The sequence below is a fragment of the Artibeus jamaicensis genome, unplaced genomic scaffold (genome assembly GCF_021234435.1).
Source record: "Artibeus jamaicensis isolate MK-2021 breed Jamaican fruit bat unplaced genomic scaffold, CSHL_Jam_final contig_463, whole genome shotgun sequence".
Lineage (NCBI taxonomy): Eukaryota > Metazoa > Chordata > Mammalia > Chiroptera > Phyllostomidae > Artibeus > Artibeus jamaicensis.
Window position 1 is genome coordinate 2,462,451 of NW_026521841.1, and position 25,964 is coordinate 2,488,414.

A 25,964-nucleotide genomic window follows, 5' to 3' on the forward strand; every position below is an offset into this window, starting at 1 on the left:
TCTCCCTCTCTCTTGCCCTTCCCCTCTAAAGACAAATAAATAAAATCTTTAAAAAAAAATGGTGAACATTATTTGTAGCAAACTGATAAACTGACAAATATTTTAGTTATAAAAGTACCCAGAGAACTTTAGAAAAATTTTAACCTCATACCAATTCTATTGTGTACACATTATTTATTATCCTGCTGTTTTAGTAAGAGTAACAGTAAATTCCCTAAGTCCCACACTTAGTAAGTTGTGGTGGAAGGGCCCAACTAGATAATTCCCTTAAAAATTTAACTAGTAAGTAAAAGCATGAAGAAATGATAAACATGTTCAGTAATAAAAGAAATCAAGGTGGAAAACTATAATGATAACCATCCAAAAAATAAAACTCAAAGAATTAAGGTAAACACTTATTGCTGCTAATATTATAGATATACATAATCATTAGGAAAGCAATTTAAAAATAATAAACAAGAGCAATAACAGTATTGACCACTTCCAGTATCCTAACCTGCATGAAAAATAAAACCCAATATTGGGGGGAAAAGCTATACATGTCAATATGTTCACTGAAGTATTATTTATATAAGTATTAGAAAAACATGTAAGCAGTGGCATATTTTGCCACCAATTTTTCCTGTCATTAGCTATAGCAGTTTGATAGCTTCCAAATACAAGTTAGAATCAAAACTCAAGAGCTGAAACAATATGGACATATATTGTGTTTTCATATATTGGAAAGTACAGAGGTACTACAGAATCCAGAACTGGCTAATTCAACAGAGGAGAGATGTAATCTAATACAATGGTTTTTTTCCATCTCTCTTATCTGCATTCCTGGTGTTGACTGCATTTGCAGGCTGCAAGCAAGATGATCATGGCAATTTCAAAATTCATAGCCATACATGACAATGTTTAAAACAACAACCTTCCTTGTAAGGTTACCTTACAAAGAGCTTCACTTTATGTCTTATTAACCAGACTGAGTTGCAGAACTCATCAATGGCAGGAAGTACTGTATTTTTCGGACTAGAAGACACCCCCCCCCTTGGGAGGAATAATGGTTGTTAATGTGGCTGTTGAGTTCTGTTTACATTTACATTGGTGAAATATTTATGTTAAATATTTTACATTTTTTGCTTCAAAATTTTTTTCCCTACTCTAAAACCTAGGTGTCTTATGCAAAAAACACAGGGTATGTGCTTCAAACAGTGCTTTACAATGGTGGCTCCTATTCAAATAACCTGTGCATATTTTTTATGTTGATGCAACTTACCAACCCCAACTCCCTCCCATTCTCATTAAATTGATGGAGATCAAGCAGTAACCTGTTTAAAAATCTACTAAGATAATTTTAATTTCTAGAGATAAGACAGAATAGACCCATTTCTCCCTATACTCTACCCAAGTGAAGCGTTAAAAAAAAAAAAAAACCACTAAAGAAAAAAAATTTTTGAAAGGTACAAAGAAGGCAGTAGCCTGGCTAGGGAATTCTCTGAGTTTTCTTTCCATTTCTTTTTATTGAGGTAAAATTCACACATATAAAATTAACTGTTTTAAAGTGTGGAGTTCAGTGGCATTTAGTACATTCATGGTACTGTACAAACATCATGTCTAGCTAGTTCCAAAACATTTTATTATACCGAAAGAACACCATATCTATTAAACAGTATCTCTTCCCCTTCCTCCAGGCCCTGGCAACCACTGCTGTAAGTAAAATTTACCTATTCTGCACTGACTGGTGTGGCTCGGTTGGCTGGGCATCATCCTGCAAAGCAAAAGGTCGCCAGTTCAATTCCCAATTAGGGCACATACCTAGGTTGTGGGTTTTGGTCCCTAGTCAGGGTGCATACAAGAGGCAACCAATCAGTATTTCCTTCTCATATCAATGTTCATCTCCCTCACTTTCTCCCTCCCTTCCCCTCTCTAAAATAAAAAGAAAACAAAAAAAAAGAAATCAAAGGTATCTATTCTGTATATTTCACATAAATGGAACTGAACAACGTATGACCTTCTGTATCTGGCTTCTTTTGCTCAGCACAATGTTTCCAAAGTTCGCCCATGCTGTGCCATCATACCCATGCCTTATTTCCTTTATATGGGTAAATAGTATTTCATTTACATGGCATATCACAATTTGCTTATCAGCTGTTGGACATTTGGACAGTTGTTGGACATAGCACTTTTTGGTACTATGAATAATTCTCCCATAAATACTGATATACAGGTATCTACTTCAGTATCTGCTTTCAATTCTTTAAGGCATATCATAGAAGTAATATTGATAAACCATATGAAAATTCTGCTGAACTTTTTAACTCCTTTCTACAGCAGCTATACCTATTTTACATTCCCACCATCAATGCATGAGGGTTTCAATTCTACATATTTTCACAAACATTTGTTATTTTCTACTCTTTTGATCAAAACCACCCCAGTGGGCATGAAGTGGTACTTCATTTAGGTTTTCACTTGCAATTCCATAATAACTAATGATATTGAGCATTTTTATATGCTTTTGGCCATTTGTATATCTATGAAAGCATGTCCAATCAAGTCCTTTGCCCACTTTAAAAACTGGGTTAATAATCTCTTTGTTACTGAGTTCTAGGAGTTCTTTTCATAGTCTGGATGCTAGATTCTTATCAGTGTAAGACTTGGAAATACTGTCTTCCATTTTGTAGGTTCTCTTTTCATTTTCTGCATCACATACTTAGATACACAAAACTTTTTAATTTTTGTAAATTCAATTTATTCACATTTTTCTTTTGATGCTTGTGCTTTTGGTGTCATATCTAAGAAATAATTGTTAAATCCAAGGTTTTAAAGAATTATCCTTGTATTTTTTTCTAAACACTTTATAGTTCTAGCTCTTAAATGTAGTTCTCCCAGCCTTTTTGAGTTTTCTTGAAATAAAATCCTAGAATATAGCCATAATGAATCACATTTGAAAAAATGACCAAAGTTAAAAGAGAAAAAGGTTTATAAACTCAACTACCTATATTGTTTTCAGTTAGGCCTCTGGATTACACACACGTTAAGTTGACCAGAACAATACCACAAAGGTTCTGGATACCAAATTGTCATTATAACCACAACCTACAAATGTAGGCCAAGACTTTGTGACTCCCTGAGACAAAATAGACTGAACGTAACTCAGTCCCATAGTGCCCAAAACATCCAGGATACTACCTAAAATCACTCTTCATACAAACAGCAGGGGGTAAAATCTCAACTGGAATGAGAAGAAATAATCAACACATGTAAATCAACATTGACATGACTAATGGGGAAGATGGCCATTAAGAAGATTCCGCTTTCCCCCAAACATGGGAGAAAAATCTGGCCGATCTGCGGAGGAACACAGCAAATAGCCAACAGTGCCCCAGCATATTGGAAAATAGAAGTCCAGAAATTGTAGTGGACTCTGAAAGACCAGACGGTGAGGAGATGGCTGCAGGTCAATAAGGTCCGAGGGACGAGGGCAGAGGCCGCGCAGGCCAAGGCTGCCCTCTGCAGCACCGGGAGCCAAGGGCCAGGGGCGGGTCTGCCGTGGACTCTCTGGGAGCCGAGGGGCGGCAGCAAGTTCCTTGGGAAAGAGCAGGGTCATCAGCTCCCTCCCTGCCCGGACAGGACCAGTTTCAAACATACCGGGAGAGACCTGTTTGCTTGAAATGTCAGAGAGAGGAATGGACACAAGGAAGCAAACAAGGGGGCCTTGGATCACCTGTGGAGTCTGTGGTCCCAGGCTTGGGACAATTGAGAGTCGTCCTTGCTTTCACCGTAGCACTGGGAAAGGTTCCCCCCCAAGCCTGAGGGACCAGGGAAGCCTGGCAGAGGCCTACACCCACACCCCGGCCCCTAGTGGTGACTCCCAGAAAAAAAAAGTGCCCTAAAAAAGGAACTGGATTCCCTCGGTGGGGTGCTGGGGAGAAGTGCTGGTCTGGATCTTGGGAGAGTGCTCCTGAGACTCACTGAGTATACCCAGAAGGGAGACAGGCCACACCAATTGCCCCTCAGCCTGTTGCACCCAGTGAGAACAGAAAAAAGTTTGACCGACTGGAAACCAACAAGAGGTGGTTTGTTTTCTTTGCTTTTTTTTTTAAAGTAACCTTTCACTTTTTTACCTTTATTATTGTTTTATCTTTCAGTACTTTCTTCTTCTTTCCTTCTTTCTTGTTTTACTCCTTCTTACTTTCTTTCCAAACTTACTGCTTTTCCCACACTTCTGCTACTTTTTTGGGGTTTTGTTTTTTTCTTCGCCCCACAAGGGAGACAAAAAACTTGGAACAGCAAAAAGACCAGAGTTGGATCCAAAGAGGGGGCATCCCAACAGCAGAGAAAGAGAGTAGCAAATTTCACTTTGCTATAGCAGAGAAACTACATTACTACATATTTATATTATTGTTATTTTTCATTACTTTTTCATTATTCTTACATCTTTTATTTTAATACTGTATTTGTATTCCTGCTCTTTCTGTATAGTCTTCTGAGCCTTGGCTGGATATATTGTATCACTTGACAGGTTTCTCCTGTCCCCTTATTCATAGTCTATTGCTAATTTACTGTCCTTTACTTCCCTTAGCACACTATTGAAGGTCCAACTCCCTATTCTTGGTATCTCATAAATTCTGTCATATGATTGTTGCTTTAATATTACTGTAAATAATAGCTATTCCATACTACTGTAAATACTACACAATACCCCTCCCAAATCTCAGCCAACTTCATTGTTTCCAGAACTGTAATACTGTAGTGGTTAACTCTATTCTCTCTCACACTACACCTATTTACCATCCTTTATTCTCACCTTACCTCAGAATCTGAACTCCTACAACCTCAGTGCTTTCTAGATCCAAATCACAAACCCTCCCTCCCCAACAAGAGCCTTATCTTCTTTCAATCCTTTCAAAAAAGTGACTAGCTGGGTTGAAGATTACACTTATCACTATACATACCCAAAGGATCTCCTATCTCTTCTCTACTGACTTCTACTGTAAATATCATAGAATACCCTCCGGCTGTCATAAACCAGTTTGCGTTCACCTCCAACTGATCACACACACACAAAAGAGTAGGTGGAAGCGGTGACCACCAGGATACCCACTGGAAGAGGAAACCCAACAAAAAAGGAACTACCAACAGATAACAGAAGAAGAAGGTGAAGGAGGGAGTAGAAACCACACAAACTTCAATCCAAGACCTATCTGAAAATACAACTAGTGGAGAAACTACCCAGTACAAGCAACTGAATAAGAGCAAAAGAGAATCTTCAAAACCCAGTACACACAGAAGAGCTAGCTTCACCACAACCCGCCCTCACCAGCACAACAAATTAAAAAGGGTGGAGGACAGAGGGACCATCAGTTCACCAGCTGGTGGGACCCAGCTCACCAGCAAAAGAAGGACCCCAAAACAACCAAAACCCAAAAACAAACTCAGAGCCAACGTAAAGGACAGCTCAAGACCAGTGAGCTGGGGAGATCAAGGACACTACACCACTGAATCTCACAGGTATCATACTAAAGAAATTCACAACATAAACTCAGGAAGCCAAAACATATCAATTTAAGAAGCTGAAGCTAACAAGAAAAGTCTTACAAACAATGGGAAGAAAAAGAAACAATCCCCAAATGAGAGGAAAGGAGGAAGCCTCAGAAAGCATGCTAAATGAAATAGAGGCAAGGCAGCTATCAGATATTGAATTCGAAGCCCTGCTTATCAGGAAGTTCAAAGAGCTCACAATGAGCTACCAGAAACTACAGGGGAACTACAATGAACCCATGGCAAACTGTATCAACATGAAAAAGAAAACAGAAACTATCGACAAGGGCCAAGAGAAAAATGAAGAATATATAATATCTTAACTGGAGAACACAGTAGAAGAAATCAAAAGCAGGATTGATGAAGCAGAAGATAGGTTCAGCAAGTTAGAGGACAAAGTAGAGAAAAGCACCCAGAAAGAGCAAGAAAAGGAAAAGAGGCTCGAAAGACGAGGGATTAAGAGAAATGCAAGACAATATGAAATGTACTAATATCCGAATAATAGGGATACCAGAAGGAAAAGAAGAAGAGCTACAGATAGAAAACCTATTTGAAAAAGTAATGATGGAAAACTTTCCTAATTTGATAAGAGAAAAAGTCGCACAAATTCAGGAAACACAGTCCCAATCGAGAGGAACCCAAAGAGGCCCACTTCAAGACACATCATCATTAAAATGGCAAAATTCCAAGAAAAAGAGAGAATCTTAAAGGCAGCAAGGGAGAAAAAAAGAAGTAACATAAAAGGGAGCCCCAACAAGGTTAGCTACTGACTTCTCAATGGAAACACTCCAAGCAAGAAGAGAAAGGCAAGAAACACTCCAAGTAATGAGAACCGGAGGCTTACAACCAAGGTTACTTTACCCAGCAAGGCTCTCAATCAAGATAGATGGCCAAATAAAGAGCTTCCAAGACAAAAGAAGCCTAAAAGAATACGCCTCCACCAAACCAGCTCTGCAAGAGATGCTAAAAGGACTGCTTTAAGGGAAGGAAGGAAAAGAGAGAGACACAGAGGAACCCAGGTACAAAAATGGCAATGAATAAGTACCTATCAGTAATAACCTTTAACATAAATGGACTAAATGTTCCAATCGAAAGACACAGAATACGTGAATGAATAAGAAAGTATGACCGCACATATGCTGCCTACAAGAGACCCACCTCAGGACAAAAGACCTACACAGACTAAAAGTGAAGGGCTAAAAACAAATTTTCCAAGCAAATGGACAGGGAAAAAATGCCAGGGATGTCAGGAACCAACCAACAGCCATCCCTTGACACAGTTGGGACAGATGCAAAGAGCAGCTGCAAAGAGCAGAGGCAATTGTGGCTGGATTTCCTGTCTATCTCTCCCTTGCATGTTTATTGTTGAGATTAATAGGTGGTGGAATTTTTAGACACCTGCATTTCAGGTCCAATGATCTGCACAATTCTAATGGAGTTGTACAAAATGATTTCTTGGCCAGAGAACAAAGTTCCTCTCTAATGAAGTAGCCCCTGAATATCTAAAAGTTGGTGGAATAACAGCCCCTCCTCTACCTTGGACAGGAATATATATTAATTAGAAGTAGACAGGCAAAGAAACAGGAGAAGCTGGTTAGCTACTAAAAACTAAGCACATAGAAACAATTACCAAGGAGTTAGAGTCCATATTACATAAAGAAACATTTTAGACAGAAAGATAGACAGCTAAGTTAGACATCACAAAGGCCTTATAATGAATTTCCTAACCTTGGCTAGGTCTAGCGTACCTTTTTATCCCATGTCAAATTCTAAGAACTTTAATAAACAATAAGACATTTAAAGTCTGTACATAGAGCTATCTCAAATTGTCTGATTAACAGCCCTCCTGGTCAAAAAACTTGTTTAACATACTGAAACTATGGAAATTCTTGTACTTTTCCTGGTTACCTGTGTATGGTTTTTTTCTGATTAACTGATCACGCCATGCACATGTTCCTTTAATGTTTTGTAAAAATCTCTATAAAAATAAAGCCTAAATCAAACTCTGAGAGTTCATTCAGACCCAAAGAGGCTGGCTGTTCTCCAGCATCCAATCAGGTGTCTGACTCATCATTCATCGCCTGTGCCATCCATCCTTCAGGGACACTGCACACTGCCTACGCTGGACCCTGGCACCAGGGTAGCAATACTAGTATCAGAGAACATAGTCTTCAAACAAATAAACAAACAAAAAAAAAGGGGCCATAAAGAGAGACACAGAAAGTCACTTCATAATACTCAAGGGAAGAATCCACCAAGACATAAACATTGTAAATATATATGCAACCAATATAGGAGCACTCAAATATATAAAAAAATCTTAGAGGACTTCAAGAAAGATATTGACAGCAACAAAATTATAATTGGGGATTTTAACACAACACTGTCAAAAATGGACAGATCTTCCAAACAAAATATCAACAAAGATACTGTGACATTGAACAATGCTGATGAAACGGACTTAATTGATATATACAGAGCCCTTCATCCCAAAGACCCTAAATACACATTCTTTTCAAATGCACATGGAACATTTTCAAAGATAGACCATGATAGGACAAAAACCAAACCCCAACAAATTCAAGAAAATTTAAATCATACCAAGCATTTATTCTGACCACAAAGCACTGAAACTAGAAACCAGCCCCAAGGGAAAAAAAGACCCAAACACACAAAATCATAAAGATTGAATGGCATGCTGTTAAACAATGAATAGATCAAAAATGAAATTGGGGAAGAAATCAAAAAATTTTTGGAAACAAATGAAAATGAACTGAAAACATCTCAAAATTTATAGGACACAGCAAAGACAATCCTGAGAGAGAAGTTCATAGCAATACAGGTGTACCTAAGAAAGATAGAAACATTTCAAATAAACAACCTAACCCTACACCTGCAAGACTCGAGGAACAACTACAAAGACAGCCCGGAGCAAGTAGAAGGAAGAAAATAACCAACATCACAGCAGAATTAAATGACATACAGACGAAAAGCACAATTCTAAAGATCAATGAGTCTAGGAGCTGTTTTTTTGACAAGACAAAAAAAATCGAAAAGCCTTTAAGCAGGCTCATCAACAAAAGAAGAGAGAGGACTCAAATAAACAAAATCAGAAATGAAAAAGGAGAGATTACAACTGACACCACGGAAATACAAGGAATGGTAAGAAATTATTATGAAGAAGTGTATGCCAAGAAAGTTGAAAACTTAGGTGAAATGGACAAATTTCTACAAAAATATAATTTTCAAAAACTCAGTGAAGAAGAAGCACAAAGCCTGAATAGACCAATAACAGCAAATGAAACTGAAGCAATAATCAACAATCTCCAGACACACAAAAGCCCTGGACCAGATGGTTTCACAGGATGATTCTACAAAACATTTAAGGAAGAGCTAACCCCTATTCTTCACAGACTATTCAAAAAAATCGAAAATGATGGAAGACTCCCAAACTTTTTATGAAGCCACCATCATCCTAAACCCAAAACCAGATAAAGATACAACAAAGAAAGAAAACTTAAAGCCTATATCGCTGATGAACATAGACACTACATTCCTCAACAAAATACTGGCAAATTGCATCCAGTAATACAATCAAGAGATCATTCACCACGACCAAGTGGGATTGATCCCAGGGATGCAAGGATGGTTCAATATTTGCAAATCAGTTAATGTAATACATCACATAAACAAAAACAAAGACAAAAATCACATGATCTTATCAATACATGTGGAAAAAGCTTTTGATAAGGTACAACACCCATTCATAGTAAAAACCCTCAGCAAAGTGGGAATAGAGAAAGCATTCCTCAATATACTAAAGGCCATGTATGAGAGACCTACAGCCAACATTGTACTCAATGGGCAAAAACTAAAAGCTTTTCCACTAAGATCTGGCATAAGACAAGGTTGTTCACTTTTACCACTTCTATTCATTATAGTATTAAAAGTTTTGCCCACAGTGATCAGACAATAAAAGGAAATAAAAGGCATCCAAATTGGAAAGGAGGAAAGAAAACGGTCATTGTTGGCAGATGACATGATAGTGTATGTGGAAAATCCTATAGACTCTACCCAAAAACTGCTCAACCTAATAAATGAATTTGGCAAAACAGCAGAACACAAAGTCAATATCCAGAAATCAAAGGTGCCCTGGCTGGTGTAGCTCAGTGGATTGAGAGCGGGCCTGGGAACCACACAGAAATCAAAGGCATTTTTGTATACCAACAATGATACAGCAGAAGTAGAAATCAAGAAAAAAATACCATTCGATATAGCAAAAAAAAAACCAAACAAAAAATTGGAATAAACCTAACCAAGGAGGTAAAAGAAATGTATGCAGAGAACTACACAACACTGAATAAAGAAATCAAAGAAGACACAAATAAATAGAAACATATAACATGTTCATGGATTGGAAGAACTAATATCATCAAAATATCCATACTACCCAAAGCAATTTACAGATTTAGTGCAATACCTATTAAAGTACCAATGACATACTTCGCAGACATAGAACAAAAACTTCAAAAATGTATATGCAACAATAAATGACCCTGAATACCAGCTATAATTTTGAGAAAGAAGAGCAAAGTAAGAGGGATTACAATACCTGATACCAAACTGAATTAGAAGGTCACTGTAATCAAAACAGCCTGGTACTGGCATAAAAACAGGCATACAGACCAATGGAACAGAACAGAGAGCCCAGAAATAAACCCAACTCTCTATAGTCAATTAATATTTGAAAAAGAAAGCAGCAACATAAAATGGATTAAAAATAGCCTCTTCAACAAATGGTGTTGGGAGAATTGGAGAGCTACATGCAAAAAAATGAAACTTGAGCACCAACTTACACCATACACCAAAATAAATTCAAGGTGGATTAAAGACTTAAATATAAACCATGACACCATTAAAGTCCTCAAGAAGAACACTGGCAGGAAAATCTCAGATATTTCAAGCAGCAACATTTTTACTGATATGTCTCCTAGAGCAAGGGACATAAAGGAAAGAATAAACAAATAGAATCTCATCAAAATTAAAAGCTTTTGAATGGCTACAGAAAACAGTATTAAAATAAAAAGAGAACCAACTGTATGGGAAAATATATTTGCCAATGGCAACTCACACAAGGGTTTAATCTCCTAAATATACAAAGAACTCACAGGACTTCACTCTAAGAAGACAAGCAACCCAATTAAAATGTGGACAAAGGACTTGAACAGACACTTCTACAAGGAGGACATACATAAGATCCAGAGACACATGAAAAGATGCTCAATATCACTATCTACCACAGAGATACAAATTAAAAGCACAATGAAATACCACATTACACCAGTCAGAATGGCCATCATAAACAAAGCAACAAACAACAAATGTTGGAGAAGTTGTGGGGAAAAGGGGACCCTAGTTCACTGTTGGTGGGATGGCAGACTGGTACAACCACTATGGAAAACAGTATAGAATTTTTCTCAGAAAACTAAAAATAGAACTGCTTTCTGACCCAGCAATTCCACTGCTAGGAGTATACCCTAAGAACCCTGAAACACCAATCCAAAAGAACCTTCGCACCCCAGTGTTCACAGCAGCACAATTTACAATAGCAAAGTGTTGGAAGCAACCTAGATACCCATCAGTAAATGAATGGATTCAAAGACTATGGTACATTTACACAATGGAATTCTATGCAGCAGAAAGAAAAAAGGAGCTCCTACCCTTGGCAACAGCATGGATGGAACTGGAAAGCATTATGCTGAGTGAAATAAGCCAGGCATTGAAAGACAAATACCATATGATTTCACCTTTATCAGGAAGCTAAAAAACAAAACAAACAAGAAAGCAAAATACAACCAAAGACACTGAAATAGAGAACAGGCGGACAATGAGCAGAGGGGAGAGGGGAGGAAATTTCAGGACAAAAGGGGATGGATTTACAGGAACTAGTATAAAGGACACATGGACACAAGGGAGGTGGGGAGCACTAAGGGGGTGGGCTGGGATGGGAGTAAAAGACAGAAAACTGTACTTGAACAATTAAATTAAAAAAAAAACATTGACATGACTAAGATGTTAAGTTGTCTGATAAGGATTTTGAAGCAGCTATCATAAAAATGTTTCAATGAGCCACTATGAATGCTTTTTTAAGTGAAAAAAGGAGAATATTTGTGCAACAAATTAAAAGATATAAATTCACCAAATAAAAAGTATATAACTGGAAAATATAGTAATAAAAACTGACTGGATGTAGTCGAGGATGAAGATGAGACAGAATCAATGAATTTCAAGACAGATCGACAGACGGGGGTACCAACACAAAGAAAATAGACTGAGAAAAAGAAAATGACCAGACCTCAGAGACCTGTACCTGTGGGACAATAAAAAAAAGACATAACAATTACATCACTGAAATCCCTAAAAGAGAAGAGATTCAGGATGAGAAAATGTTTGAAAAAATATTAGCTGAAATTTTTGCAAACTACACAAAAAGCAGAAACATAGATTCAGGAATCCAAGTGAACTGCAAACAAAGTAAATCCAAACAAATATACTCCAACACATATCATAATCAAAAGAAAAACAATCTTGAAAGCAACTAGAAAAAACATTAGACATTTAGCTATAGAATACGACAACTCCATTTCAAACAGACTTCTTTCATCTGCAGCCATAAATCCATAAGGAAGTGGTACAACATATTCCAGATGCTGAAAAAAAATTGCCAACCCACAACTCACTACCAATAGAAGATATTTTATAGGAATGAAGGATAAATAGTGACATTCTCAGAAAAAGGAAAATTTAAGGGAATTTATCGTCAACAGACCATCATCACTAAGAAAATGCTTAAAAGAAGCTGTTCAACCATAAACGAAATAAGATAAACAAACATGAAAAAAAAAGGAGCAGTGGAATTAAGGAAATTGAGGAAACTATAAATGTCCATTCCTCTCTTCATTAAACTATGTTTGATGGTTAAAGCAAACATTTTAAATTTGGGGGGACTTCTGGACAAGATAGAGGCATAGGCGGAAACACTGTACCTCATCACACAACCAAATTTCAGGACAACAAAGATTTAGAAACAAAAACACAACAAAAACAGACAGAAAATTGAACTGTACCCATGTCTAACAGCAATGAACCATTCATCTGGACCAGTAAGAGGAGCGGAGTTGGCAGCCAGCGGAGAGGGGCCACAGCAGGAAAAAGTGGCCGCTGCCTAATGGACCCAGGCACACAGGCAGTGGTTAGCAGATCCCGGGCGTGGGGTGGAAACGGGCAGACCCAGTGAAGGCACAAGGCAGCTAGCTAACCATGGTCCCGCATTCACGTGCACATAAACCAGGCAAAAAAAAAAAAAAAAAATACAGTGAGACAGACCACAACCCAGGGCCCCAGCAAAAGGAATTAAAGCCTAAAGGCACTCATTGAAAAAACGTTTGGGGATGGAGGTGCTGGGAGAGGCTCTCAGCCTCGTAGGAGAGTTTATTGGAGAGTTAATAACTGTGAGTTTGCTGTCCTTTCACTGTTCATCTTTTTTATCTTCTTTTTCTTAGGTAAGTCCCTTTAACTTTTCATATAATAAGGGCTTGGTGATGATGAACTCCTTGAATTTGATCTTATCTGAGAAGCACTTTATCTGTCCTTCCATTCCAAATGAAAGTTTTGCTGGACAGAGCAATCTTGGTTGTAGGTCTTTGGATTTCATGACTTGGAATACTTCTTTCCAGCCCCTTCTTGCCTGGAAGGTCTCTTTTGAGAAATCTGCTGACAGTCTGATGGGGACTCCTTTGTAGGTGACTGTCCCCTTAGCTCTTGTTGCTTCTAGAATTCTCTCCTTCATTTTAATCTTGGCTAATGTAATGATGATGTGCCTTGGTGTGTTTCTTCTTGGGTCCAACTTCTTTGGGACTCTCTGAGCTTCCTGGATTTCCTGGAAGTCTAGTTCCTTTGCCAGATTGGGGAAATTCTCCTTTATTATTTGTTCAAATAAGTTTTCCACTGGTGGGTGTTCCTTTCCCCCTTCTGTTAACCCTATAATTCGGATGTTGGAGCGTTTAAAAATGTCCTGGAGGTTCCTAAGTCTCTCCTCATTTTTTTGAATTCTTGCTTCCTGACTCTTTTCTGTTTGGCCATTATTTGCTTTCTTCTGGTCCACTCCTTTGATTTGAGTCCCAGTTTCCTTTTCATCGCTATTGGTTTCCTGTGCAACTCCATTCATTTCAATTAGTTTCACCTTCATATGTTTCTCTAATTTGTGGCTAAAATCAACCAGTTCTCTGAGGATTCTGATCACCAGTGTTTTAAACTGTGCATCTGAGAGTTTTGCTATTTCTTCATTGCTTAGATTTATAGACTCTGGGGCTTTGAGATCTTCTTGAGCCATTTTTGGTCTGTTTGTGCCCGTTAAGTATGAGGAGCGGCGCCCTGGACTCCCAGGTCGCTGGGTTGTGACGCTGTATGTGGAGGCGGGGTCCGAACGGGGAAATGGCGGCCCCCTCTGCTGTTTCTTGCAGTGATCAGGCTGAAGAATTTGTTGTTATCAGACTTCTGAAAAGTTCAATTTTCTGTGTTCTGGCTATGTTTTCTGTTGCTATTATTTAGTTATCTCTAAACTTGGTTGTGTGAGGAAGCACAGCGTCTCTACCTATGCCTTCATCTTGGTGGAAGTCCTCTAGATACTCTTAAAAAGACTAAAATAAAAATTAAACTCTAGAAAATGTTTACATAATATATTAGAAAAGCAGGAAAAAAAACTAAACTTTCAGGGATTATTTCTATAGTTCACTACTAGAAAGGCAGGAAAAAAAACAAATAGAAGAACAATACAGTTCTAACAGAAATAATTACATGAAAGTAAAAGGTCTAATATTTAAATAAAAGACAGAAACTGTTAGAGTAGGGAAAACACCATGACCTGTGTATTATCTTAAAAAAAAGAAACCTGTCTTAAAATATAATGGTATATGTAGATTAAGAGTAAAGGGGCAAAAAAAGATATAATATGAAATATTAACTTTTAGAAGACAAAAAAAGCAAGTAATTTTACTAGGGGAGGCAAAGAACATTATAAAATGTTCAATGCACAAAATAAATGAAACAAAAATTAACGGAAGGAAAAGAAAATAGAAAAGGCACAAATATAACTGGAACTGTCAACAATTTAGCAATAGTTGGAATTATTCTACTGAAAATAAGCAAGAATATAGAAGTCAACAATACATTAACCCATGGAATCTAATGGACATTCACAGATTACTATACTCAACAAAATACTAATTCTTTTCAAATATCTACAGAATATTCAGAAAACAGACCATCCTGGGTCATCAACCAAACCTTACTAAATTGAAATGAACTGAAACGTTCAATTGAAATGTACAGGGTACACTCTACAACCATAATGAAAACAAAATAAACAGTACCAGAAGAAAAAAATTGGAAACTAAATACTAAGAACACATTTCTAAATAATCAACAAGATAAAGAGTACTTGGGGAAATTAAAAAAATATATAGTAAACCGAAAAAAAAAATTCAACATAGCAAAGTGTGGCTGTGGGACACAAGTCACAGCAGTGCTAAAAGAAAATTTAGAAACTGGTATGTTTACATTAGGAATAAAGTCTCAAATCAAGACTAAAACTCCATCCTCATTAAAACTAGAAAAAGAGCAAAACAAACAGAAGGGAGTAATACAGTTAAGAGCAGAAATCTCTGAAAATCTGGTTCTTTGAAAAGATCAACAAAATTGATAAACTCCTAGCAAGAATAATTTCAAAAAAGGAGAGAAGACACAAATTACTAATTATCAAATTAAAAATAATTACAGAATTAAAACTGAGGCTATCACTACACACTCCAAAAACACCTACAATGTAAGAAAATAGAAAAGAAAAATATAAACAGATAAATATGAAAACCTGGATGAAATAGACTAAGTCCCCCAAAAGAAAAAACATCCTAAAATTCACCTAACATAAAAGATACTTTAAACAGCTGCATAATTTATTTACTTGTTTAATCCTTGCCTGAGGATATTTTCTCATTGCTTTTTAGAGAGAGCGAAACATTGATAGGTTGCCTCTAGGCACTCCTGGACTTGGGATCAAACCTGCAACCTTGGTTAAAATATGTGGCCTGACAGAGAATTGAACCTGCAATTTTTCAGTTATGGGATGATGCTCCAACTGAGCCACACTGGCTAGGGCTATTTTTTAAAAATAAAATAATACCAGAAAACAACCCCCCCCAAAAAAATTTTTCTGGGCCCAATAATTTCACTGGAGAATTCTAGGAAACATTTTTAAAAGAATTGAGAACTCTTCCTCATCTACCTCCAGAATATCAACTCATTCTCTGAAATGGATATTATTATCCGTCTCAAAGCCAAAGACAGTTCAAAACAGAAAAGTACAGACACATACCCCTCATGAACATAGAGGCAAAATTCCTCAACAAAATACTAGCAGATGGAACTTAGCAATGTTTCAAAAGGATAAAAGAAGGGTTTTCCAGCTCTTGGGCTGGCTCTCTCTCTTCTCCCTCGAAGACACCTGGATGACTGTGCTGCAGCTACCCGTGTTTCCCAGAGGGATGGTATTTTGGATACGAAGAAGCTCTGGGCACAGCCTAGAATCAGGATGGCTTGGCAGAGGGTGTGACAGGGTTATTCTTCTTTGGGTTTTCTAGAGGGGATGACCTCTGAGGCAGAAGCCTGCCATTCTTCCAAAACTGTAGCTTTTGTATCTTCTGTTGTTTTATTTGTAAACTAATCCTATACAAATAATGTAATTAAAATGGGGGGGGGGGAGATAGAACTGAGGCATTAAAGAGAAACCTTAATTGACAGGCTTAAGTTGATTAATACATACATGTGGAAAATTATTACTCCAAAATTTCAAAGTGTTTTTGAGTAAAGACTCCTTTCCTTTATCACTAAACCTTTGCCTCTGGAATTTTGCCTAGAGGGTGGTAGCTGGCCAGTACCAATTGCTTTCTGGTAACATAACGACTTAGTGGGGGTTTACTGAGATATAAATCTAGTTCAATAAGCCCAACTCAATCAGTTAACGATGCCAAGGAAATAGCTCCAGGAACATGCTCCCTAGCAAAACAACTATTGCTGGTGAAAATAATTAAAACACACACAAACAAAACACCTCAGGAACTTAAGAGTCTCAAGGAATCATCTTAAGAGCATATAACAAATAAAATAGCATTTATTCAAGGAATTCTACTAAATCTTGGTAAAAATAGTGATAGTCTGTGACTACTGCTGACAATAGTTGAGCCATGTTCATGATCTACTTCCTCTTCCTTCCTCCCAAACACCATGTAAGCTCCACTCCAGGCAAATATGGAGAATACAGGAATGTCTCTACCCTCACATCTCCTTACTAACAGATTTTAAATCACAGGACAGGTGGCCAAGCAGTTGGAGGCCCCTACCCAGCCCTGACACATGAGGCAAAGACTCTATTTCAGTCAAAGAAAATGAAAAAATACTAAAGCCACTAGGCATATGAGCTTACTCAGAGTCAGAAGACAATGTGAGAAAACAACTTAAGAAGAACCCTGACTGGCATATCAAAATCTCTAGTAGGTAGAACAGTGACTGCAGAAGAAGAGAATCAATAAATATTTGGTTAGTTGAATGAGTGAAAGATCAAATGACCTATGGAATAAATCTTAAAGTTTGTATGGCTTTTAGTCTCTTCATAGGCATTACTGGTCCTTTAATTTTTCTTACTTCACAGTCAGAGAAGGCATTTGAATGAATCTCTAAAACACAAGGGATAGCACATCTGTTGAGAAACTAACTTACTGGAAATAGTTTCTCTAAAGGTAAGAGATTATCTCTAAATTTCTTTAGGCTTAAACTAGAACTTTAAAGAACAACAGCAGCCAAGCAAAACTGAGATTCTTACTTGTTGGCAGGTCAAATACAAGAATAGATGTGTTCAACAAGTTTGTAAGAAACACTAAGCAACACCTCTACAGACAGTAAAAGTACTTTGGAAGGTAGCATGGTAAAATGGAAATAACAAATAGTCATGCCAAGCTTTGATCTGGCCAGATGGTATGCAGTTTTGGATAAATTTTTGCCAGTTTCACCAACTCTCTGTGCAGTGCGCCTAGGGAATCACTAAATATACTTAGGTTTAGACAATGATGCATTGAGGGGAGAAACTCCAAGAAAGCAAAATCTGGGCTTCCTGTTTCAACTGCAGTAATTGTAACTAATCCATTGCACCCACAATATAAACATGTGTATGTATCTTCACCAGGGTGAAGGGAGAAGAATTCCACATTTTTAAATATCTGAAAACAACTAGAATAGATAATCTCCAAGGTCCCTTCTGGCTCTAAGTTACTTTATTTGTAAACATGATCTCTTGCAGACAGAAAGAAAGAATATATGCATATAAGAAAAAACACAACTCTGCCTGGCTGGTGTAGCTCAGTGGATTGAGCACGGGCCTGCGAACCAGACAACTGCGGTTCGATTCCCAATCAGGGCACATGCCTGGGTTGCAGACCGGTTCCCTCAGGCCAGTTCCCAGCAGGGGATGCACGAAAGGCAACCATACACTGATGTTTCTTTCCCTCTCTCCTTCCCCTCTAAAGATAAATAAATAAAATCTTTAAAAAATTAAAATAAAAACACAACTCTGTAATAGGTTAGGCCAGTCAGAAAGACTGAAAAGAGTTAGGAAAGAGTAGGAAAGAGTTAACTTCTATTATGTTTAGACCAAAGTCATATAATAACACTTAACGATGTCTTTGAGACCCTTCTTAGAGTATGGACTTTGATTATTTCCTTGGATAAAGAATTTACCACAGAAATAGATTTTCATTAGGGTTTTGGAAAGAACAGAGATTAAGAGACCACATAAACACACTAATTTTGATAAGAAAAGGAGGTTACTTACTGATGGACAATAGAAGCCTGAGGAGCTTAAAGAAGTGGAAATACTTTCTTTTCTTTGCCTAGAACTAATTTATGAAACATGCAGAGGGGACACCAAATAATATGGTACTCAAAATACAAAGTATGGCTTCTATTGGTAAAAAAAAACAAATATATTTTCTATATATAAATCAGGACAAAAGGTTTTGTATAAAGAAAAACAGAGCCCCAACAACTAAGAGCTACAGCTTAACAAATTAACAACAGTAAAAATAGCCAACACTTACTATGTTAGACACAATTATAAGTGTAACAACCCTATGAGGGAGGTACTATTAAGAATCTTTAAAAATGAAAAAACAAAAACAAAAAAACGGAGGAACATGAAGGAAATTTAGGTTTCTAAGGATCACACATGTAGTAAGTGGCAGTGCTTACATTCTGTCCCAGATTATCTGGCTCAAAAGTCCATGCTTACAGACAATACATAATATTATGCTTCACAGAATTATTTTGTTGTTGTAACAATGGAAGATTATTTATATTGAGTATTCCCATCTGAAAGGGAAATTATTTAAGCTGACAATATACAACTGCTTTGTATAGCCTATTTAAAAATAACAACTTCCCTTTACAGCAATACGGCAAACTACATATAAAAATTCTCTGCAACATAATCCCTTGAAATATTGGATAAAATGTAATAAGCATTCTTTTAGTTAAATAACTAAGCTGAAAAGAAATCAACATGGACTAAGGAAGAGACAGAAAATTTAAGAAATTGGGTGTAAACTGTGCTTGGGCTGCCATGGAAAGGCTTCTTAATAAGCAGTCTAGATTTATCACACAAAGCTGAGACAAGAAGTAGGACTTGAGCTCAACCAAGTGAGATACAGGACTAAAACTTGCCCATTGAAACCCTGGATCCTGGGTAGCAATATTCTGAGTGAAAAGTAGACTATGGAGGCAGGCAGACCTTCTCAGTAGCCCAAAATAAGATCAAAATTGTTTTTCTGCTTTCACCTGAGATCTGAATGAAGAAGAAAAGTCTCCCATGAAAAATTCACAACCACAAGGCCACCCTCACATGGGTCTAAATTTTGATTTTACACTATCTGTTATCTACAGAATCTAAAAGGTGAAAAATTATGACTAAAAATTAGTCCTGGGTAAAAATGAAACATTTCTCAAGGAAAATATCCTTAACCCAGACTACAGATGATTTCCAAAGTTAACACATATCTAAAGACAAGATCACACTCCAAAATTATAAAACCCAAGATGAATCAAGACAAAAAGCCAAGTTAAATGACATCCCTTTAGAACTTCAAATAATAGAACTATAGACCACAAACTCGAAGGACTGAAATATTAAAAATATAAAAAGATTGCCTCTATCAATTACAAAAGTGTATTATAAACCTAAAATAATTAAGACAGTGTGGACTGGTAAAGATAGACCAAAAGACTACTAGAATAGGAGAAAAATCCCAGAAAACAAACCTGACAACAAAGTAGTACTAAAGAGCAGTGGGGAAATTATGGTATTTTCAATATGATGACAAGGAGGCAACTGGACATCCATGTGGAAAGAATAAAACTTAGCCAAAATCATAACTTCACCATACCCCCAAATTACTTATACATGGATTAAAAAGATTACTAACACACAAACCTCCAACAAGATTTGATAAGAACATAAAGAAAGAAAGAAAACAAAACCACTGATATAGACTACAAAAATGAAAGAAAACAGTAAGCAACTTAAAACCTCTCACATAACAGATACTAAGCACAGATACCTTTACTGTGTTTGTGAAGACCCAACAACCTTCAAATAACACACAATCTTCAATTTACCTAAACTATGCCAAAGACTGAAGAGGCAGAAAATGTTATTCAATTATTCTAATATTCTAATTCAAGAGGGAATACCAGTAAAAACAAAACAAAACAAAAAACCCACATACAAAGACAAATCACTATATTGGATAGGGATGCAAAAATATCAAATAAATAAAATACCAGAAAACTGAATTTGGCATCATGGAAAAACCAAGAAACAAGAATTATGTGCACAATTTGCTACCACAAAAGCTATACACCGAGAATTAATGATTTACATTCCCAGAATAAAGGGGAAAAAGCACACGAATATATCCTTACACACAGGGAGAAAAATCAAATGAAAACAGATGCTGATTCATATCTCATATCACACTAAAAATTCTGACATTAATTTACAACAACTACAAAATTTCTGGAAGGAATTATATGAGAATATATTTAAAGGTTTATCTTTTGAAAACTTTTCCCCCCAAAAAGGTCCAAAATTATGAATAAAGGAAAACAAAGAATGAATCAGATTATTTTTTTAATATATTTTTATTTTATTGATTATGTCATTACATTTGTTCTATTTCCCCTCCTCCGTTTCCCTCTACCCTGCACACCCCTCCCCCACCATTCCCCCCCCCTTTAGTTTATGACCACGTGTCTCAAGTTCTTTAGATTCTATATTTCCCATACTATTCTTGCCCTCCCCCTATTTTCTATCTACTGTCTATTGTACTTATTTTCTGTACCTTCTCCCCCATTCTCCTTCTGCCACTCGCCTGTTGCTAACCCTCCACGTGATCTTCATTTCTATGGTTTACTCTTGATCTATCTGTCCTCTTAATTTGCTTTTGTTTTAGGTGTGGTTGTTGATAACTGTGAGTTTGCTGTCCTTTCACTGTTCATCTTTTTTATCTTCTTTTTCTTAGGTAAGTCCCTTTCACATTTCATATAATAAGGGCTTGGTGATGATGAACTCCTTGAATTTGATCTTATCTGAGAAGCATTTTATCTGCCCTTCCATTCTAAATGAAAACTTTGCTGGATAGAGCAATCTTGGTTGTAGGTCTTTGGAGTTCATGACTTGGAATACTTCTTTCCAGCCCCTTCTTGCCTGGAAGGTCTCTTTTGAGAAATCTGCTGACAGTCTGATGGGGACTCCTTTGTAGGTGACTGTCCCCTTATCTCTTGCTGCTCCTAGGATTCTCTCTTTCATTTTAATCTTGGCTAATGTAATGATGATGTGCCTTGGTGTGTTCCTTCTTGGGTCCAACTTCTTTGGGACTCTCTGAGCTTCCTGGATTTCCCAGAAGTCTATTTCCTTTGCCAGAATGGGGAAGTTCTCTTTTATTATTTGTTCAATTAGGGTTTCCACTTGTGACTGTTCCTCTTCCCCTTCTGGTACCCCTATAATTCAGATGTTGGAGCGTTTCAAGATGTCCTGGAGGTTCCTAAGTCTCTTCTCATTTTTTAGAATTCTTGTTTCTTCATTCTTTTCTGTTTGGTCATTTTTTCCTTCCTTATGGTCTGCTCCCTTGATTTGAGTCCCAGTTTCCTTTTCATTACTATTGGTTTCCTGTGCATTACCATTCATTTCAATTAGTTTAGCCTTCATATGTTCCTGTAATTTGTGACTATAATCAACCAGTTCTGTGAGCATCCTGATCACCAGTGTTTTGAACTGTGCATCTGAAAGTTTGGCTATTTCTTCATCGCTTAGAGTTATTGGCTCTGGGGCTCTGAGTTGTTCTTGAGCCATGTTTTGATCTGTTTGTGCCTGTTACATACAAGGAGGTGTTCACCAGGGCGGGGCCACCCAGGTTGCTGGTTTGTGATGCTGTATGTGGGGGCGGGGTCAGAGAGGTAGCAATGGCGACCCTCTCCACTCACCAGGTTACCTCACCACTTGCCCCCCACCCCGTTTATCTGAGTGCAAATGTGCGAGCCCTCTGCCCTGCGCCGGGGCCTGCTTGGTTTGTCTCAATGCTCATCTCTTCACAGGTTTATCTGCACGCAAACGCGCGACCACAGCCAGCCAGCCAAGCCGCATCTTCCCTGGGTTGGCCCGTAGCTAGCCCACACCAGGGATCTGCGCCCTCGGCTGCCTGCGTGCTGCCCTTGTTGAGGGATCTTTTTTCCCCTACCCGCTCTGCTGTTGGCTTCACCCCTCAAACAGGTTTAGCTGAGGGGTTCGTTGTTTTCGGACTCCATATTGTTCAATTTTCTGTGGTTTGGTTGCATTTATTGTTGTTAAAACTTTCTTGTTTTAGATTTGGTTGTGCGAGGAAGCAAAGTGTTTCCACCTATGCCTCCATCTTGGCGGAAGTCTGAATCAGATTATTTTAACATAAAAGCTTTCTGTGCAAATAAAGATACCATAAATATGACTTCTACTTCTGGCAATACATTAGATTATAAACTCTAAAGAAATCCTTCCAGTACTTCTGGCCAAGATGGAGGTGTAAGAAGATACACTTTGCTTCCTTGCACAAACAAAAGGACAACAACAAATTTAAAAACAAAAAAACAACCAGAAATGCCAAAAACTCAGACTGTATGGAAGTCCAACAACCAAGGACTTAAAAGAAGAAACATTCATCCAAACTAGCAGGAGTGGTGGAGACAGGCAGTCTAGGTGGAGAGGACCTGTAAACAAGGCTGCAGCTGGCAGACTGAGTGGGCAAGGTGGCAGCTGGTGGGCGGGGCAGTCCCATTCATGTGTGGATAAACCAGGAGGAAAAACAGGCAAGCCAGATAGACCATGTAATCCAGGGTTCCAGCTTTGCAAAAAAGTGTCAAAACATCGGGATTAAAAACGTGTGGGGGTGGCAGCGGGAAACACTGTGAGTCTCACAGGAGGGTCTATTGGAGGGGTCCACCGGGTCCTATAACACACAAAAGCCCACCCATGTGGGAACTGGCACCAGGGCAGCACCTGAAAGGGCACAGCTTGCTTGAGGAAAGTGGGAGAAGTGAATGAAAGTGGGGCAAGAGTTGAGCAGTGGCATTGCTCCCTCTCTGATCCCTCCCCCACATACAGCATCACAACAGAGTAAAGTGGTTGCCACACCCTGGCGAAAACCTAGGGCTCTGCCCCTTACAACATAACAGGTGCACTGAGATAAAGAAATATGGCCCAAATGACAGGACAGATCAAGACTCCAGAAAACGAACTAAGTGATGGAAGAGAGAGACAACCTATCAGATGCAGAGCTCAAAACACTGGTAATCAGGTTGCTCACAAAAATGATGGAGTATGGCTGCAAAATAAAGGAAGATATGAAGGCTATACAAAGTGAAATAAAAAAATATATACAGGGAACCAACAAGTGACAGGAAGGAAACTGGGGACTCAAATCAACAGGTTGGACCAGAAGGAAGAAACATTCAACCAGAGAACAGAATATAAAAACAAGAATTCAAAAATGAGGAGAGGCTCAGGAACCTCTGGGACAACTTTAAATGTTCCAATATCTGAATCACAGGAGTGCCAAAAGGAGGAGAGGAAGAGCAAGAAATTGAAAACTTACTTGAAAAAATAATGAAGGGCTATGGCTGGTATCTCCATTGGTTACAGTGTCGTAATGATATGCCAAAAATAATGAAGGACAATTTCCCCAATCTGGCAAAGAAAATAGACATGCAAGACAAGGAAGGTCAGAGAGTCCCAAAGAAGTTGGACCCAAGGAGGAACACACCAAGACACACATAATTAAATTACCTAAGATTAAAGATTAAAAGAGAATCTTAAAAGCAGCAAGAGAAAAAGAATTACCTCCAAAGGAGTTCCCAGCTGAAAAGACTATCAGATACCCTATTTCAGCTGATTTCTCAAAAAAAAAAAAAACCCTGCAGGCAAGAAGGGGCTGGAAAGAAGTATTTCAAGCCATGAAAGGCAAGGACCTACATCCAAGATGACTCTATCCAGCAAAGCTATCATTCAGAATAGAAGGGCAGATAAAGTGCTGCCCAGACAAGGTCAAGTTAAAGGCCATACTGTATGAAATGTTAAAGGGATTAATCTAAGAAATGGATAAAAAATGTGAACAATAAAATGATGACAAACTCACAACTATCAACAACTGAACCTAAAAACAAAAACAGAAACAACCTACAAAAACAACTAGAGCAGGAAAAGAATCACAGAAGTGTAGATCACATGAAGAGTTATCAGTGGGGAGGGCAGAAGGGAAAATGAGGGAACAAGGAATAAGATGCATAACCGGTACGTACAAAATAGACAGGTCATGGTTAACAGTAGTATGGGAAAGGGAGAAGGCAAAGAACTTATATGTAGGACCCATGGACATGAACTAAGGGGATGGGGAATGCGGGAGGGAGGGTGTGCATGGCAGAGGGGGTTAATCGGGGAGAAAAAAAAATGGGACAACAATAGCATAATTAATATAATGTACATAATAAAAAAATCTTTCCAAATGCAATTAAATTACTAGATAAAATACTTTCAGAAATATTTTGTTTTAACCTGTTATTGAGCTAGTATTAAAAGGGTGGAAACAAAAATCCAAAACAAAGTGAAATTAGAAATGCTAAAATCAGTTTCTAGCAGAGTTTTCTAGCTTCTACTTTGACCACAGGATACATATGGGAATCATAAATGATTAAGGTCTATTTAGGTTGTAAATATAACAAGAGACTCACAAACTTTAAACTGACTATAATCAGTAAAAGTAAACAACAGCAAAAATCATGCCATGTGGCATGGCACAGAAAAACAAAAGAAGAATTTAAAAAATGTAAAAATAAAACCCATCTATCTGGTCAGTATAGTATTTGTGCTTTCCTATGGTCTCAGAACCCCAACTGAAAAACTTAAAAGTGGTCTTGCAATTACCATGCAAAAATTCAAAAGCAAATAAAAGTCTTCTTTGGAGGAAATCAATTTTCCATCATGACTTGAACAGAGATTGGCAAAAGGGATATAAAAAAACATGACCCAACAACATATTATCTCCAAGGAACTTCAAATATAAAGATACAGGTAGGTTGAAAATAACATTATGGAAAAGATACAGCATTTAAAATATTAGTGAAAAAAATACAAGTACCATATTAGTGTCAGTTAAATAGATTTCAGAGAAAAAAATTTACCAAAGACAAAAACATTACAGAAAAAAAAAGGTTCAATCCACCAATGACATTAGCAATCTTAAATGTATATGTACCATACAATCTTGAAAAAGAAAAACGCATGTTGAATAATTTACACTTTCCAATTTCAACATATGGAACTACAGAAGTCAAGTCAATGTGGTACTTGAATAAAGACAGACAATGGAATGGAAAAGAATATAAAATTGAGAATCCTGAAATAACCTATTACACACTTATTATAGGTTGGTGTGACCAGGGTGTCAAAACCAATGAATTATCTTTACAAAAAAGATATGAATTATCTTTACAAAAATGAATGGTGTTGGGACATCTATTCATCTACATATAAAAGAAAATTAAAATAGCCCTGGCTGGTGTAGCTCAGTGGATTGAGCGCAGGCCTGCGAACTATAGGACTGCGGTTCGGTCCCCAGTCAGGGCACATGCCTGGGTTGCAGGCCAGTTCCCAGCAGGGGACCCACAGGAGGCAACCATACACTGATATTTCTCTCCCTCCTTCCTTCTCTCCTTCCCTTCCCCTCTAAAGATAAATGAATAAAATCTTT

General features: G+C 37.6%; 1 protein-coding gene across 3 annotated transcripts in view; it reads right to left on the reverse strand.

The window, feature by feature from the left end:
• The window catches only part of PTPN4 (protein tyrosine phosphatase non-receptor type 4), a 310,447-nt gene that overhangs the window by 186,280 nt on the left and 98,203 nt on the right, over positions 1 to 25,964 (reverse strand). The window lies entirely within an intron of this gene.